The 13,639-nt window shown below is 39.4% G+C and overlaps 1 protein-coding gene across 4 annotated transcripts in view; it reads left to right on the forward strand.

Moving 5' to 3' along the window:
- The window catches only part of MEF2B (myocyte enhancer factor 2B), a 786,689-nt gene that overhangs the window by 97,813 nt on the left and 675,237 nt on the right, over positions 1-13,639 (forward strand). The gene's annotated exons all lie outside the window — the stretch shown is intronic.

Raw genomic sequence — 13,639 nt, forward strand, 5'->3', positions numbered from 1 at the left:
GCTTCATAGAAGTCAGTAGAAAAAAAATGCAGTAGTAAACCATAATAATAAAAGACAAACTTGCAGGAGACATAGTCATTGTTAAACAATCTTTAATTTTTTACAATTTAAGTAATACTTCTGTGGGTTAAGAGGATGTTTGCTTCTAGTTTTCTTTAATCGGGTAACAGAAATTAAATAGACTCAATAAAAACTTGGAAAAAATGAAATAAATTCTGAGACGTAACAGAATTATGAAATATAATATGAACTGACTGATAACTTACATTATTAATATATATGAACTGACATATATTTTAAGATAATATAACTGCAGAAATTCTTTTATGCTTCAGTGTAGTTATGAAATTAAATGCTCCTCCTTTAGTTTTTCTGTATCTGAAAGAAAAATAAAGCTCAGGATACTTTACAGAGGAAACCGCAAATGTAGAAGAAAATCAGAGTCGTACTGAGGCACAGATAGTGCTTGTGTACTCTACAAGGTTATCCCAATTCACAGTCTCTTGACTGCTCAGTACTGCAGCTGTCCACTATTAAGCAGCACAAGTTTTTGGAACTGCATGTAAATGCAGTAGTTTATCTTTGGAGCCTGTGTTATCTCTGATAGAAAAACTGTGCAATACAGTGATTCATAGATGTCTATGCATCAGTATGCCATATCCATGCAGAGCTGTGCACAAAATGTATAAGTGCACTTAGCAATTTAGCCATGTAGACTTATGTGTTTCATTGGGAAGAAGTTGTATATGATGAACCAGCTCCTCGTTGCACAGATGTCTGATCCAGTGAAGTACAGGAGTGAGAGTGAGAGAGAGAGAGTGTGTGTGTGTGTGTGTGTGTGTGTGTGTGTGTGTGTGTGTGTGTGTGTGTGTGTGTGTGTGTGTGTGTGTGTGTGTTGAAGTACAAAAGTGAGAGTGTGTGTGTGTAGAATTTTTTACAAATATTTTTGATCGGTTCCTCATAAAATCTGTGGCTTTCTGGCAAATCATTGAGGACTGATGTCACTAAATGACACACAAACTGATGTTCAAACTTCATATCCTTTAGAAATACATATTGATGCAAAACCTGTTATTCTGGCAACTTTCTAAGTTTATAAGACCAATATTTAAAATATGTTCCTGATTTTGGGATTTTGTCCCTCGTTATTTTTGGCTTTGTTCAGATGTCTTGCACCAAGATGATGAGGGATATATGTCTGTGTACTTTGGATGACCACAGTGCCTAATGTGACCTGTGGCAGGTGTGGCTGGGGAGAGTGTGGTTGTTGAGAGTTCTGGTACTGCATGTGTATATGTTTGCGTCTTGTGTGTGTGTGTGTGTGTGTGTGTGTGTGTGTATATATATATATATATATATATATCCAAGCTGTACATATTACTGTGTATCTTGTTGAATCAATTAAATGTTGTTAGCTCTGTGATGCAGTTTTTGTAACAGACATACAAATTATAAATATTTATATTTTGACTGTACATGCACTGACTTACTTATTAAGTAACCACTCAAATGAGAAAAGACAGTTACATACAAAGCATTATTATTAGTACGTTCTACTTTAGGAAATACTTTTTGTGTAAGTCACGCTTTTCACTTTATATTTTTGATTTTTTTCTATAAGTAAATTTGATTGAATTGTTCACATGTTAATTATTCTGCAATAAAATATTTTGTTATGCACTTTCTTGTCCCTTTGAATGAACTTATGTGAAAGCAACAGGTATGTTGTTATATTAAATACAGCACATATGTTATCACATGAAGAGCATTTCTGGCTTTTGTTGTAGTTAAAAGAACAACAAAACTGAAAGAGAGCTTTGCTATTAATACGCATGGAACATTATGTGGCAGTAATCCTTCACCTGTCTGAATAGAAAAGGGTTGAACTAATGGCAAAGGGTGTTACTTTGATGTGGCATTGAGGGATGAATAAAGACATGTTAGGGGGAGGAAGAAAAGGGTTACCTGAGCAGTAGAGGTGACAGGGCTTAAGGTCAGATAGGTACCCATAGGCAGAGTCTGGGTTGTTGTTGTCCTTCAGCTTTTGAGATTTGTTGATTGGCAGTGGGCTGAAAAAATGCCAACATGATATCAATTTAGTAGGAAGATTATCTGGAAAGGGCCAGTCGGCTATTACCAACTAACTATGATATTTGTGCTAAAGAGATGACCGAGGGTCCAGTAAGAAAAAGGAAATCCAGATGGACATATACAAGATGGATGACTTTCAGTATTAAAAGCAGCATGATGTTGGTGAAAGCAAGTCCTACCAATTTATTTATATTTATTTTATTTTTTTTATTTTACACTTCTTTACTGGGAAAGTCTGACTGGACACAGGTCCCTTTTCATCAGATGCCCAGGGAGAAAAGCTCCAGTTATAAGAGAATACAAACACAGTAGAAGTTTACAAGCATGTAAGGACTTACAGAAGTATTAACAAACAAAAGTACATAACAGTGGACAATGCAGCTCTTATGATGTAGACATTTACCTCATGCATCATACATGAAGATATACAATTGAAGTGAGAACATGTTCATCTTGTGCCGTAAATGCATATAAACAATTTAATGAGAGGAGAAATATTTTCCATACAGTAGACTTATTTTAGGTAGCATAGAGGTCAAATTTTGGAGTTAGGTAACAGTCAAAAGAAATACGTTAGAGAGAGAAATAAACTAGGTGCAGTCTTATGGCAGAGTCACAGTGGTGGTGGACTGAAGCCTGTATGTGTATGTGGTGCATATGAACTTCAGTATGGCTTTTATGCAGTCCCATTGTTAAAGTAAGAGGTTTCAAGGTTTGTTAGAAAATGGAGAGAGATGGTGATGCATTGCTAATAGATAAGGATCAGTAGAGAGTAAACAAACACATTTATACCAAGCAAAGAGGTTTGCACCATCCCCACCCATTTTGCTGCAGGGAGATATAAGTGTCTGTATGGAGCACATTATTTGTTTGAATATTTGTTACAGGTATAACCCATCAGGTAGACAGTAAGCTGAGTAGGTTTGCTAACCATATGTAACTGGGGGATGTACGTGATGAAGAGGGTTGAAGTCACCAATAGGATCGGCACGGACTTTGACATGTGTCTGAAAAGTAAAAACCAAAGTTCATGATGAAGAAATGTTACATTATACACTTCATTCGGAAGAATCCACACAAGGATTATTATCAGACAGGGAAGAGATGGACCTGGGGGTTATCACTCTGAAAATATCATTGTGGTGTAATAAAAGAAAACATTGTTTGTGGTACACAAAATGTTAGGCGGTTCATAGGATCATAGGAGGTTACAAGGCCCTTACAAGCGTAGCCAAGTTCAACCCTTGTTCCCAAGGGTGTCTGTTTCAAGCAAACACTAAAATCAGAACCTATTACCCCTGTCCCAGAGGGATACAGGTGGAACCCCTGGGGTGAATTTCCAGTTGCCCATCCCATCGTCCAAATTACACTTAAATAGGGTCAATGAAGGGCTTTGTTTAACATGAATTGTAAGTTTGTTGCAAAGGTGAGGTAACCTCTGTGAGACAAATCTGTCCCACCAGCAAGTTCTCTTGATGTTGCATACCAGGTTTAAGGTCCTTTAAGCAAGTGACCTGAGTGCCATTTGACTTACAAATGTGCAGCATTTCCATTAAAGCAGGGTCAGAGATTGCTTTATATGTAAGGCATGGGTTGCCTCTGAGTAGTCTGTATGACACAGAGTAAAGTGACAGTGATTTCAGTCTGTCCACATATGACAAATCCTGAAGACCCTGAATTTTCTTTGTAAGGAACCTTTGTGGTCTCTCCAATTGCTGCGGGTGATTGGAAAGGTACTTATCAAAGGGAGCATTGTACTCTATTATTGGCCTGATGAGGGAAGAGTACAGGAGGGTTATAACCTTTTTTTTCTGGAGGCAATGCCCTAAATTTTGAGATGAGTAATATAAAATGCCTTTCCTACCCCTTTGGAGACATGGTGATCAAAGGTAAGGTTGTTGTTAACCTGTGTGCCCAGATCTGTCACCACTGAATGCATGCTTAGGGTATTGCTGTTGTGGTGGCAGTTTGCAGGAACATCACCCTTGCAGAAGGTGATGATGATGCATTTTTTTGCATTAAGTTTAAGACTAATTGTTAGTCTGTGTAAGTCCTTCTTACAGGATTTTGACATCGTTAGGGGTTTCAGTGACTGTTCCCAGTTTGCAGTCATCAGCAAACTTTGCCAGCCACAGACCTTTAGCTTGTGCCTGTACTTCGGAGAAGCACATTCTGAACATTAGGGGTCCCAGAACTGATCCCTGTGGAACACCATTGGTTATGAGTCTACTAGAAGATGTGGAGTCCCCTATTTTGATTGTATGAGTTCTATCAGTGAGCCAGTTTGCAGCCCACCTTACAATATATGGGTTAATAACCAGCTGGGCGAGTTTATCAATGATGCCTGAGTGGGGGATTGTGTCAAAGGCCTTAGCTAATTCTAGTAGGCCGTTTGCACAGAGTTGCCCTCGTCTAGTGCTTTGGTGACTGTCTCAAAGAAGTCCACCAAGTTTAACAGGCATGATGTCCCCTTGACAAAGCCACACTAGGTAGGGTTGAGCATTTGGAGATTTCCTGTATTTTTGTTGTAAGGTCCATGATGATTTGCTCCATGGCTTTTCAGATTAGGCTGGTCAGACTAATGGGTCTATAGTTCCTGGGGTCTATGGATGCACCCCCTTTGTACAAAGGGATGATGGTAGCTGTTTTCCATTCCACTGGGATGAAGCCAGTGCTTAGGCTGGGATTGAAAAGAGATCCCAGTGGTGTTTCTAATTCCTGTTTTAACCCATGTAGAACACAGCCTGGAATGTTATCTAATCCCACTGAGGCTGTGTTTTTGGCCTTGGAGATGGTGTTTGAGACCTGCTCCATACAGATACTAGGTGGGGGACAGGTGGTAGAGATGCTTTGTGGTATCTATGGCGAGGACAGGGATTCACTTCAGAGGTTCGAAATACTGAAATCTTGAATTTCAGTATCTCGAGCCCAAGAAGTGGAATCCACAAAACAACGAAAAGTAAAAAACGCGAAATTCAAAACCTCGAATACTGGAAGTTTTGAATTTCGCAGTTTTACTACACAGACACACACACACACACACACACACACACACACACACACACACACACACACACACACACACACACACACACACACACACACACACACACAATCACTCTACTACATGAATACCTCCGGTATTCGAGGTTTTGAATTTCGAGCTTCTAAACTTTCGCTATTATGTGGATTTGGCTTCTTGGGCTTGAAATACTGAAATTCGAGATTTCAGTATTTCGAGCTTCTGAACGGAACCCAGGGACAGAGGGGTGAAGTTTCCACTGAGCCTGTTAGCCAGCAGGTTCACTATATCCACAGGTACTGTATATGTAGTACAGGTAACTACAAGTTCAGCACAAATCTGGGCTTTTCATTTGAGGATACAGATTTAACTAAAGAAGGCCTTCTGGTTGTTCTTAGTTAGGGAAGCTAATCTGGATTCATAGTTAGCTTTGGAGGGCTTCACAAGAAGTCTTATTTGCTTGTTTAAGTTGAGGAGTGAGAGTTTCCAGTTTTGAGACTGTTTCTTCCTACTTTTAGCAATTTCTGTCTCTTATTATATAGCCTATTAATGGCAGATATCCACTAGGCAGGTTTGTTCTTCCTTGAAGATCTTGGTTTGGTTCTATCAGGTACGGCAGAGTCAATACAGTTGTACAGATTCTTGTATAAAGCATTGGTCTATAACCCAGCATAGGTGCCTATTCCATCAGTGGGGGGTCAGGCTATGAAGCTATTTATGCCATATGATAAGAGGTTGTAATTGGCCTTGGAGAAGGTTTTAGGCTAATTGCTGTTGGGGGGGGGGGTCTGGTGTTATAGTTACTTCTAGTGGGACTGATTTCTGGTCAGATTTCACCAGGGAGGGCCACACACTGGGGATGGTGCAATGATCCCCCATGTTGGTGAGCACCAGATCAAGGATATTTGAGCCCCTTGTAAGTATGACAACCAGCTGGTTCAGGGCACCATTGGAATTAATGAAGTCCAGGAACCTTTGGGCAAGTGACTTGGAACAACCAGCTTATGTCAGATGTACTGACTGGTGAGTGAGTGCCTGGATTCTAGGTTCATAATATAGATGCATCTCTCACATATTGAATTTGCGTGGACTAGAAGACATGGGTTGTCAGTGTACATGTGGCAATTGCTACATTGCCTCAGGATACCCATGTCGACCAGGCTGGCCGGAGAAACTGTGGGAAATTATCCGTCCATAGTGCTTAGTAAGTTAATGTGATCAAAAATGGGAAGTGGACAGGAAGAACCAGGTAAGGCAGATGGACAGGAGAAGAGGTCCAAATAATGAAGTTTCAGTGGGTCAGACTTGTGTTGTTACTTCAGAAGTTGCGCTGAAGGTTCCACTTAACCATAAAGCACAATTGCATGAAACCTCCGATGGAGAATAAGCAGTGCAGTGCCAGAAAAATGAGCAAGTAAAAGGTTTGTGTCTATAACCACCAACAGCATCCATTACTGCTCAGTAGTGTGCGATGGTGCGTGTTACACAAACATGCGCAAACCCACACAAATGTGATACTTGTGCAGCAAATGTGAGCAAGCTGATTTAAACAAATTAACCCATAAAAAGCTGAAAACTGAGCCCTGTTCCAGCACCATACAATCAGATGAGTTTTAACTGCACACTCCAGTTACAAGGGTGCAGGGGAAACCTCTCCAACAATGGATGGGCCCGGTTTAATGCTCTAGTTATACAAACAGAAGTAGATTCAGCAGGTCTGAATCTAGTCTGTGCTACAGCAAACAAAGTGCAACAGTTCAGTAAAAAGCAGTTCAAATAAGCAGTGATATAGTAAAAATACAGTTCAAAAGTGCAAATACAGTGAAAAATTCTACTTAAGTTTTGCAGATATCAACAGATGTGGTGCAGTGGTGCAGCAGTTAACGTTGTTGCCTCATAGCAAGAAGTTCTTCGGTTCGATTTTTGGCTGGGGTGCCGTCTGTGCAGAGTTTGCTTGTTCCCCCTGCATTCGCGTGGGTTTCCTCTGGGTACTCCGGCTTCCTCCCACATTCTAAAGACATGCATCTGGAGCATTTCTCCCCGGGCCTCCACTGAAAACAGGCTCTGTGGAACCTAGTCAGACTTTCCCGGTCAACAAATGTTAAATAAATAAAAATAAATAAATAAAATATGCCTTGGATTGATCAGGTAAATACAGCAGAGCAGTTACTGGTTGCCAAACTCTGTGGAGTTTTGCTAAAACAAATGCAAACCTGCACAAAGGCAGTGCTTATGTAGCAAACCTGAACAAACTGATTTAAACAAATTAACCAATAAAAAAAGCTCAAAACTGAGCACTGTTCCATCACCCTTCAATCAGATGAGGTCTAACTGCACACCCCTGGCACAAGGGTGCAAGGGAACTTTCACCAACAAAGGATGGCGCACAGTTTGATTCTTACATGGGGTAACAGTCTAGGCTTAAAATGGCCCACAAGGAGAGTTAGCCCAGTACTAACCTATGGGCGCTACTTTGATACATTTCCTGAGTTATCATTTTCAAAGACAGTGGCCTTAGCTCTGAATAAGGTAATGATGAGACCATATCTGAAGGGATGAATGCAGTTATTAAGGATATATTTGGTCAAAGAGATGCAGAAAGTGGCTATTAAAAATATCCAAAATGTATGGACTAGAAGTACTGGTTGAGGTCCGGGAGATCACAAAAAATAAAGGAAGAAGGAATAATGAGGACCTTATTGGGGGGGGTGGAGCATTCTCTGGAAAAAATGAACTATTGAACTATAGGAACAGGTCATAATTGGGTGAGTTATCTGAAAAGATTTAAGCCCTTAAAAAAATTTACATTTCAGGGACATGATTAAATGATTCAAAAAAGAGCTGTGATAACTGCTAGCTTTTTTTCCAGGTAGACTCAAAATGCTTTTCCTGCCTTCCTCTAACAGTTTCATATGATTATGCATCCAGCCTAAAAGCCTTATTTCAGGACTGACATGTAATACCGTGATGGGTACTATGTGTTCATTTGGTCTCTGGTTCTGTCATCTATCATGGAGTCAAGAACCCTTTCAATCCATCGTCCATGCTGAAATACTTTTCATGAAGCACATTGTCCATTGAAGTGCCTTGTCTTTATTTACAAACATGGAACATTCTATTTGGCCCAAGGCTACCACAGGAATAAAATGCCAACAGGTTCCAAAGAGTAGCAGTCCTTGGCAACCATTTTCTTCATAGCTGAGGTAACTGTCATATAGACTAGGTAGACAGTGTGATCAGCTTTCAACCTGATGACTGTTATTTTAACTCCCTTACCTATTTGAGAATCAACCAGCTAGAATTTGAAAAGGGATTAGAGAGGAGAGCATAGTGCTAATGAGATAACCCAGTAAGGATGACATATTATAATAAAAATAAACAAATAATATGTTTTCTCTTAACTATTCATATGTATTTCTTCAGTGCAAGTGCCTGTTTAGTCATAGATTCATTCAAACTATGTGTGCATTTAAAAGCTTAGACAAAGGTTAAAAGCAGACCACAGCTCAGTACCATAGCTCTTTAGGGAATTGTGGTGCATTCCTCCAGATAGCAGAAGCCACAGTTTTATCTCTGAAATCTAAAATGGAAATTCAGGACAATGAGAGGTAACAGAGAAGGGGAAGTTCTGAAAAAAAAGATATGAAAAAGTAAACCAGGACCAACAGTATGCATCCCGGTCAGGGATGCATTTATGAATAAATAAATAAATCAATCGAACCAAGATGCTCTCCTCTGAAAACAGGAAGCCAGTCTGGTGGTCTCCTACCATAAACAAACTCTACAACAGAAGAAGGAAAGTGATGCAGAATAAGGTGAAGTCCCAAGACTGGAAAAATTCCCTTATCAGCCTCAACAAAAAGCTGAGATCCCTCCTCAAATCCTCCAAAGCTAGCTATGAAAACAGAATTGCAGCAGATAGTAAAGACAACCACAAGGCCTTCTATAGTTATGTAAAGAATCTCAACGGCATTACCCAGATTTGCTCTGAGCTACTGCACAATGGTACCTCCTATGCCAAGCCAACAGATATTAACAGTATACTGGCCGACAGTTTTAGTGCCAACTTTACCCCTCTCCCCCAGCAAAGGACCAATCACACTACCAGTAGATTGCCAGGCACCTAGTATTACTGCTGCACAGGTTAAAACAGCATTGTCCAAGGCCAAGAATACATTTAATCATGTCCCTGAAATATCCCTGGTTGTGTTCTACATGAACTACAGAGTGAACTGGCACCTTACCTGTGTGCTCTGTTCAGTCACAGCCTCACCTCAGGCTTTGTCCCTACCAAATGGCACACTGCTACAGTCATCCCTCTCCACAAAGGATGAGTGACTACAGACCCTGGGAGCTATCGTCCCATTAGCCTGATGAGTCTGATATGCAAAGCCATGGAACACATTATCATAGACCTAATAAACAAGGATATAGGGAATTTCCAAACTCTGGATCCCACACAGTTTGGTTTTGTGAAGGGTAGATCATGCCTGCTCAACCTGGTCGACTTCTTTGAGTCAGTCACCACAGCTGTGGATGAAGGCAAGGTGGTGCTTACAGCCTACCTTGACCTGGCTAAGGCCTTTGATACTATTCTCCACTCAGGAATCATAGAAAAACTAACTAGGCTTGGCATCAACCCCTATGTCACTAGGTGGGTTGCAATCTGGCTCACAGATAGAACTCACAGTGTGAAAATAGCTGACTCCAAGTCAGACTGCTGACTAGTTATTAGTGGAGTCCCACAGGGTTCGGTCCTGAGTCGTCTCCTGTTTAGTATCTACTTCTCTGAAGTCCAGGCCAACACAAAGGGACTCTGGCTGGCAAAGTTCACAGGTGATTGCAAGTTGGGAGCTATTATTAACTCCCCAAGTGATGTTGACATCCTACAGAATGGCCTCACTGAGATCAACGACTGGTGTCAGAACCATGGCCTTGAGCTCAATACCAAAAAATGTGCCATCATCCCCTTTGGGAAAAACCTGGTTCCCATGAATTACCACATTGATGGTAGTCCACTGAACACAGAAGGCAAATTATAAGAGATCTGGGAACATAGGTTGACAACAACCTCTCCTTTGATCACCACATTGCCACTGTGGTTAGAAAGTCCTATGTGGCACAGCTCATTACTAAAGGTTTTGCATCCAAGAAGAAAGAGGTCATTGTCTCCCTGTACTCTTCCCTCATTAGGCCAGTCATTGATTACAATGCCCCATTTGACATGTACCTCAATAGACACCTGCAACAACTGGAGAAGCCACAAAAGCCCCTCACAAAGAGGATCCTAGGCCTTAAACACTTGTCCTATATGGACAGACTCAAAAAACTCCAACTATTCTCTGTTTCATATCACTCACTTAGAGGCAAACTCTGCTTGACTTACAAAGCCATGTCTGACCCAGCTCTGTTAGAAATGCTACATCTAAAGAAATCCCAATCCCTCCGCACCACACACTCCAGAGACTTCAACCTCATTATCACATGGTCATCTTTGTCTTTATAACCTTATAACATTGAGGGTGGTAAAGGTAAAGAGCTAAGTGTCTGCTCTTGCCTTCTATATAAGTAACACAAATTTAGTTTGACCTATCTGTTGGCATCAGTACAGAAATTCATTTTGTCTTTTTGCTGACAGAATGTTTCATCAATGTATGTGATCACAAGCAGTGCTGGAAAACACGGCTTGACTTTGTAAATGGACTTGCAACTTAATACTGCAGTAAGTTTGTTCAATTCTGCATCTATGCTTTGTTTATTTGATAAGTGCTTCTTCTTATTTATTTGATAAGTGCTTTCATTCAAAGTTGTGGGGCTCATTAGACCACAGCTGAAGTTTGCATCAAAAATCATCCCCCTCAAAGTGGACATGGCTGCTGCCTTACAGACAAAAGAACTAGCTTGGCAAGTTAGATTTGTTGCTTGCAAAGAGCCTGGTCTCAGTGAATGGAGTTCCAGCTAAAACCAACTCACTCTGGGAAAACACCTTTTGAGTTTTGAATATTTTTGATGTTTGATTGTACAGTATATACATTTTACTTTCTATCTACTGTACCTATCTGATGAACTCCATAATTATGGACAAATGGACTTGTCAAATAAACAAGTGGATGTGCATTTCCAGTATTGCTTGTGCTTGGTCTTTTACTATCTTTACTGGAGAACATTTTCACAAGCATTGGTGTCCTGCATTCTGGAGTTTAATTTTTACTAGTTCATCTAGTGTGGCACTGAATGTATTGTGTTGTTTATGTTGTACTTAAGCAAAATACATTATTAATGGTGTAATTAAGCATATGTCTTGCTGGAAAGAGTCTAGCTATGTAAGTGACCATATTATATTTCATTAGAATGGTGTAAACATGTTATTTCTGGGAAATGCCTTTAATGTTTGCAGCTTTGATTGCTCTGCCTCTGTTGGCCATGAACCAGTTTACATTGGCAGTGGCCACAGAGGAGATGTTCTTCTGTGATAAATGTATAAGCTACTGTAGAGATTATCCAGTTGGATTCTATTAAAAGACAGCCCATTGTCTAGTCTGGAGGATTTAGGAATACTGGTTAGTGAGATTTTATCAGCTTTTGGTAGAACAGATTTGACTGAAATGGAATGTGTTAGTTCTTCTGTGAGATATGTACAGTACTCAATCATAACCAGAGGATAATTAGTGTTGTTCACTGAACAGTATAACCCAGTGCTTACCTGTGTTCAAATAGCTTCTATGACCTTTGAAATTGTATTCTGGTGCTTCTAATTGTATTTGCATTGCATGATAGACATTTGCTCAACAAAATATCATGTTTATATTATGGACAACATACATCCTTTACAACACTTTTATTTTATCAACACTTAGTTGAGACTCATGTGCAACCTCTGTGGCTCTATTTTATAAACAAGAAGGGTTAATCAGCTTTGTGCCTTTGAGGAACTGCCTTCTTGATTCTGGAATGGTGATTACATCCTTGTAGCATTCATATCCCTTATGTCTAGGGGCTTCTGAATCAGTCTTAGCTTTTCTTTGACAACCATCATTGACTCAGATTGCTTCATTTTTCATAATAGTGATTATTCTAACATTTTCCTTTGTCTCTGCCTATGTGATTATTATTTGAACTACACCTTCTGTTAACTCATCACACTTTTCCCCTTTTGCTGCAAAAAGAGATATTTAGACTTCTACTTTATGTGGTATACCTTGTATTGTGTTTAAGATTTGAAAGAAGCCTGATGCTGTTGCTATAAAGTAACTGGTTGGATAAGAATATTTGCTGTGCAGGATGGGTATTTTATTCAGGCCAAGTTTTCAGTTGTACCATCATCTGCTTGCACATATTCTAATACTAGCAAATAATTCTTTGAAACTGTATGTGTATATTTTTGTGGTCACAGTTTCTAATTTAGACATAGCTTATTAGGAACATTTCTTTCCATTGCAGTGACTGATATAGTTAAATATATAAGCATTTGTTTAGTGTATTTTTGTTTGTCCTTTGTATATTAGTAATGTGTTTCTTAACATATTGTGTCTTATATTTCACTTATATAGTTTACTTCTTCTGGCTCTTTTTAGTCGAGTTTGTCTACTTTAATTGAAGAAAATGTTAGCTTTATTACTTATGTGTTTCTTCCTGCTTGTTAATCACTGAAGTCCTCCAGTCAGAAACTTCTGTTATGCAATCTGTTTGGAAGCTTTCTCGGTATGAGCCTTTTTAACTTTAAAGTAATAAAAGAAATTGTCTCCCAGTCTAAATATGTTCCTGACTAAAATATTTCTTAATTGTTTATTCTTATTGCTTGTTTGCATGCTTTGTTTGACATTTTCTATACTTTTATGGCTATTTTCTTTCAGAATTACCTGAAACTCAGAAATTCATGCAGTGCAGTTTTCCCTTTAACAAGATACCATGGTACAAGTGCATCAAGCAGCTTTTCTTTCTAATTAGGGTAAAAAAATGGGATTAGGGAAGTCTTCCTGAAATCACTTTTGCTCTTATAAAATTGCATCACGGATGTAGATGCACATAGCATGACCACCCTCTAGAAAGCCTTTTTGGGGGTATGACAAATTAGAAAACAATAATTACAGCAATGCAGTGATATTTGTAATGCAGAAAAGTTCAAGGTATGATAAAAAAAATGTTTCTTCAGTTTTGGTTGTGGTTATCCTTTAAAATGCTTACTTGGCTATTATCCTTCAATTGAATCAAGCAGACAATATTTTTTTTATCTTCATGTCTGTTTATGTAAGGAATTTCAAATAATTTTAGATGGCTAAGACTTTGGATGGTTTCTTATTTTAATATATGACCTATTTCTCATGCAAGCATACTTGAAGCTGATTTTCTTATCTTATTGTTGTGGTCTTGAAGCTGATTTTCTTATCTTATTATTGTGGTCTTTGGTACAGCGGTAGTGTTGTTGCCTCACAGCAAGAGGTTCTCCTGTTCCATTCTCGGCTGGAGTGACTTCTGTGTGGAGTCTGCATGTCCTCCCCACGGTCGAGTGGTCTCCGAAAGACATGC

The sequence above is a fragment of the Protopterus annectens genome, chromosome 13.part0, assembly GCF_019279795.1.
Source record: "Protopterus annectens isolate FY-2018-M chromosome 13.part0, PAN1.0, whole genome shotgun sequence".
NCBI lineage: Eukaryota > Metazoa > Chordata > Ceratodontiformes > Protopteridae > Protopterus > Protopterus annectens.